The sequence below is a fragment of the Hylobates moloch genome, unplaced genomic scaffold, assembly GCF_009828535.3.
Source record: "Hylobates moloch isolate HMO894 unplaced genomic scaffold, HMol_V3 SCAFFOLD_14, whole genome shotgun sequence".
NCBI lineage: Eukaryota > Metazoa > Chordata > Mammalia > Primates > Hylobatidae > Hylobates > Hylobates moloch.
The window spans coordinates 53,440,211-53,446,142 of NW_026652289.1; positions in this window are offsets into that span (position 1 = coordinate 53,440,211).

The window sequence follows — 5,932 nt, forward strand, 5'->3', positions numbered from 1 at the left end:
CTTCAGGGGACCTAATTTTTTTTCTCTTTTTAACTTAGAGCTTGATTTTGAAAGGTTTGTTAAATATCAAAGGCTTAAAACATTGGATATTACAAAATAGAATCCTAGGTTACCATAAGTCATTCATTTAACCAAAATAATAACTCAAAAATTTTTTAGCCTGGGTACTGTGGCTCACACCTGTAATCCCAGCACTTTGGAGGGCCAAGGTGGGTAGATCACTTGAGATCAGGAATTCAAGACCAGCCTGGCCAACATGCCAAAACCCTGTCTCTATTAATACAAAAATTAGCTGGGCATGGTGGCATGTGCCTGTAATCCCAGATACTAGGGAGGCTGAGGCAGGGGAATCTCTTGAACCCAGGAGGCAGAGGTTGCAGTGAGCCAAGATTGTGCCATGGCACTCCAGCCTGGGTGACAGAGCAAGACTTCATCTCAAAAAAAGTTTGTTTGTTTTGTTTTAAGGAAAAACCTTTATTCTGATAGAGAGGAGACTCAGCTTTGTAAACAATACCCAATGAAGAAAACATGAGGCCAACTGACTCTGTCTCTTCTCTCTCGCCTCCCACCAATGCTTTTTGTAGTTCACTTAAAAGACAAATGAAAACCTTTGTCTCTCAACGTTACATAAAAATCTTTTTCAAATGAAAAAAACACTAAATTTCATGTGTGCATTAGTGCATCTTTAATGCTAAAGCTAGTTTTTAATAAAATTCTATAAGTGTATCTGGTTTTAATTAGTTTGACCACAAGGTAAGATTCTTTTTTTTTTTTTTTGAGACAGAGTCTCACTCTGTCGCCCAGGCTGGAGTGCAGTGGCGTGATCTTGGCTCACTGAAAGCTCCACCTCCCAGGTTCATGCCATTCTCCTACCTCAGCCTCCTGAGTAGCTGGGACTACAGGCGCCCGTTACCACGCCTGGCTAATTTTTTTTGTATTTTTAGTAGAGACGGGGTTTCATCGTGTTAGCCAGGATGGTCTCGATCTCCTGACCTTGTGATCCACCCACTTCAGCCTCCCAAAGTGATGGGATTACAGGTGTGAGCCACCGCGCCCAGCCAAGGTAAGATTCTTATAAACCTTTTATAACCCTTTACAATTTTTTTTTAGAACAGAACAATGTTCTTAAAAAACTCTGCTGTGGTTTTTTTTTTTTTTTTGAGATGGAGTCTGGCTCTGTTGCCTGGGCTGGAGTGTAGTGGCACGATCTCGGTTCACTGCAACCTCTGCCTCCCGGGTTCAAGCGATTCTCCTGCCTCAGCCTCCTGAGTAGCTGGAATTACAGGCTCCTGCCACTACGCCCAGCTAATTTTTTGTATTTTTAGTAGAGATGGGGTTTCGCCATGTTGGCCAGGCTGGTCTTGAACTCCTGACCTCATGATTTGCCTACCTCAGCCTCCCAAAGTGCTGGGATTACAGGCATGAGCCACGGTGCCTGGCCTCTGCTTTTGATGGCAGCAGGGGCTGTATGAAGTGGCTGCTGCCATCACTCTGGCTGCAGTAGGGAGGCATGGGCAGTGGTAGCAGGAGCAGCTGTGGGAGCAGCAGTGGCAGTAGTGGGACCCCTGTGACCCATGTCCCCTGCACCCTGTGTCCCTGAGGCAGTCGGCTGCATCACCCCCATCCTCTCATGGCTGGGCAGAACCTGATCCCAGACCCAGAGTCTCCACCATGGCCACAACCTTGCACACCTGGCCAAGGGCACAGTTGGGACTCATGGGGCCAGCCCCAAGAGCATTGGGTTTGTTTGTGTGGGGTTGACTGGGGCTACAGCACCACCTGCACCTTGCCCATGACTGCTGCAGGGAAAATGCAGACAGGAGGCAGGCAGTCCCTGGAGCCCATCCCTGGAAGCCCCCTAGAGCCCACTGCCCTGGGAGCCACTGTGATGAGGCTGGGCTGTGTCATCCACTGATGGGGGAGCAGTGTAATTGAGCATGGAGGGGTGGGCAGAAAGGGGCCCTAATATGGAGCTGTGCCCAGGCCAGTGCCACACTCCAAGGAGCCAGTGAGAGCCAGGAGCAGGCAGGAGTCTGGCATTCCTGGGCGTGGCTGTGGCCACCCAAGTCACAGCTGTGGACCCAGGCCTCCCTGTGCTTTTGGGAGCCGGAAGCAGGTAGGAGCCCCACCCTCCCAAGGAGCAGCTGCAGCCATTCAGCTGCAGCTGTGGACCCAGGCCTCTCTGCACTCTTGGAGCCCTAGGAAGGCCACCCTCTTCCCCCTGCAGGCTCTGAGGTATCTTCTCTCACTGCCTGACCTCTCTCAACTCCTGGCAACTGCTCCGATCTCAGAGCAAGGTTGGAGCCAAGCCTGGGCACTGTCACAGCTCGGCCTTGTGTGTGTACACTCAGGGCAGTGCTAACATGCCAGCCCCCTGCCACCTTAGCCCCCTCCTGACTTTGGGCACCAGCAAGCACCAGCGGGAGGCCAAGGGGGTGCTGAGGGCAGCTTGGCACTGGCCTCCAGGTGCCCTTTGGTATGAACAGCCTGGACGTCATGAACAGAGGCAGGAGACAGGCTCCTGGGCAGAAAGGAAAAGTTCCCCAGTGAAGCCTCACCTTGAAGCTAGGGAGAGCCTGTAGCTGGGGACTAGGCTGCTGGTCGCACAAACCAGAATGGGAACTTGTGATGCTTTTTCTGGGGCTGCACATGGTTTCCCATGGACCAATCAACATGCGCTTCCTCCCCTCTGAGGCCCATAAAAGCCCTGGACTCAGCCAGACTTGAGAAGATGATGGGAAAACCAGCTGCAGAGAGGAGCTACCCTCTCTGCTGAGAGCTGAAGAGACAACATGATGACCAGCTGCAGAGAGGAGCTACCCTCCCTCCTGAGAGCTGAACACTCATTGGGACACCCTGGCTACAGAGAGGAGCTAACTATTTCAGGTCTCCTCTAAGCTGTTCTGTCACTCAATAAAGCTTCTCTTCATCTTGCTCACCCTTCAATTGTCTGCATACCTCATTCTTCCTGGATGCAGGACAAGAACTTAGGACCTGCCAAATGACGGGGCTAAAAGAGCTATAACACAAACAGGGCTGAAACATGCCCCTTGTTCACCACGTTGTGCATGAGGAGAGAAGAGAGGAGGAGAGAAGAGCTACAGCCCTTTAGGGAGCCTAGACCTAGGAGCTCCCCAAAAAGGGCTGTGACACCCTCTTTAGGGCTCTGTGGTTCCTGTCATCTCCAAGCTTCTGGGCACCACAACATACCCCAGCATCAACTGTGGAAGCTACTTATGGTATGCCTGGTCCAGCTACAGCCTTGCAGGGAGCCATTGCCCATGCCAGCACCTGGAGCTGCTCACCCTGCTGCAGCCAGAGTGCCTGGCTGTGCACAGTGGTTGGAGCCCATGCTCACTCACATACTCCTTGCTACACTACGCCTGGCTCACCCTTGGCAGGTGTGGGATCCAGGCTGGTAGCGTGAGCCGAGAGCAGCCTGCCAGTGTGAGTGGGCAGAATGAGCCCAGCAGGACAGAGCAAAACTTGGGCAAAGGTGCCACTGGCCACAGAGGTTTCCAGCTGGCAAAGTGACACCCCAAGGATCCTGTAACATGTTGGGGGCTCATCCAGGATCTGTGGAAGGGTGAATAAAAGTGGATCTTTTCTTTTTCTTTTTTTTTTTTTGAGATGGAGTCTCACTCTGTTACCCAAGCTGGAGTGCAGTGGTGTGATCTTGGCTCACTGCAGCCTCCACCTTCCAGGTTCAAGTGATTCTCCTGCCTCAGCCTCCCAAGTAGCTGGAATTACAGGCATGTGCCGTAACACCCAGCTAATTTTTGTATTTTTAGTAGAGATGGGGTTTCACCATGTTGGCCAGGCTAGTCTCAAACTTCAGACCTCAAGTGATTTGCCTGCCTTGACTTCCCAAAGTGCTGGGATTACAGGCATGAGCTGCTGTGCCTGGCTGGATCTGCTCTTTCTGTCCTTTTTTCAGACTCCACAATAGCCAAAATGAAAGAAAAAATACCAGGCCTCTGTCAGCCAATTAAAAGCAACTAGCACAGCTGCCAGACTTAAGAAATGGAGGACAAGCTTGCTGGGGAGGACACTGTCAATCCCCCATCACCTTCGGGTGTTGGGAACATTGGCTTTGTTCCAATCTAGTTTCCCTTCATGGAGGTCTAGCCATTGCATGGGATCAGAAGGAGGTCCTGGGGCACCTGAGGGTATCTCACCAAGGCCACATCTTGGTGTTATCCAAAGGCTTCTCGACTAACTCCAGGCCCCAACTGCCCGTAAGGGTGTCAGCCCTAGGACCTCCAGTCTTTCCTATTGTTCTTTTCTTTTCTCTTCTCTTTTCTTTTTTCTTTCTTTCTTTCTTTTCTTTCTTTCTTTCTTTCTTTCTTTCTTTCTTTCTTTCCTTCTGTCTCTCTCTCTCTCTCTTTCATGGCTCTCATGGTTCGTATCTCTTCTTTACATACAGTGTTAAATGTTAAGGATGTTGTTGCAAACCACAGATATTACTGGGTAGAATGAGCATTTGGCTTAATCATCAAAAGTATAAACTGGAAGGTTAAGAGTAGCACAGATGAAGTAAAGTGTGCCTTGGTATCCATAAGTAAATTCATGGCAAAAATGTCCCTGTCATTTCCTTGGTTGCCAATGTAGTGCCAAGCACCATGAGACACAGAAAAAACATCTCATATTCCTTTGCACAAAGCTGTGGCCAAATTATGTTCTGCAGGGCAGAGAAGCTTGACCTCAGGAAGGAGGCACAGCACAGGTGAGCATGACTAATTCCTGCCAATTAGGCCCTCCTGCTTCATGGATGGAAGTCATGCTCACATCCATGGCATAGAGAAGGTATAGGGAACCCAAAGGTTACCAACAGCAGGAGGATAGGGTGGCACATAGGTAAGGGCGAATATCCCTACCCATTAGGCCTCCCTGCTACATGGGTGAAGATCACACTTGCACCCATGGGTGGCACTTGCGAAGTTTCTGCAACTTGGGGATATAAGATCAGAAGAAAGGGATGCCTTTTTTTCTCTTCTTTATGTACCCTGGGTATTCACTGGAAAGATAAAGAAACAAAGGGACACGTTTTTCCCCTTTCCAGATGGGTAACCAATCATTTTCCGCCTGCACTCCTCACGAGTGCATCCTAAATCACTGGAATTCCTTTGAGCCTCAGACTCTGGAGAAGGAAAAAAAGAGCTGTTTCTTTTTTTCCTCCTTTGTCCTCTCTTCACTGATGGGTAATTGCATCACTATGCCCCAGGACACTCCCCTCAGATGCATCCCCCAAACTGGGAATAGTTTAATTTCCCCCAAACCTTAAACTGCTTGGCAATCTCCTGAGGAGGGCCAACTTTTCTATGCCTGTTTCCCTTCACAGGACTTCAGGGTCAAAGGGCTTCTTCCTATTCATTGGGAGTTAAAATGTCCTCTTTCTTTTTAAGCAATGTAAGTTGCTTTTTGTATTGTAGTTGGCAAACAAACATATAAAGGTAAAGCGACAGGTCTATGTTGGTTTCCCCAATTTTATTTATTTTTCAAGAGAGAGTTTTGCTCTTGTTGCCCAGGCTGGAGTGCAATGGCGTGACCTCAGCTCACTGCCACCTCCACCTCTCGGGTTCAAGCGATTCTCCTGTCTCAGCCTCTGGAGTAGCTGGGATTACAAGAGCTGCCACCATGCCCAGATAATTTTTTTGTATTTTTAGTAGCGACGGGGTTTCACCACGTTGGCCAGGCTGGTCTCAAACTCCTGACCTCAGGTAATCCACCTGCCTCGGCCTCCCAAGATGCTGGGATTACAGGCATGAGCCATCACTCTCAGCCCCTCAATTTTAAAGAAAGTGGCTGCTCTGTGAACATGTAACTGCTCAACAGGTTCACCTTGCCCACTGCCTAGATAGAGCTGATTTATCAAGACAGGGTAACTGCAATGGAGAAAGAGTAATTCACACAGAGCCAGCTGTGGGTGAAA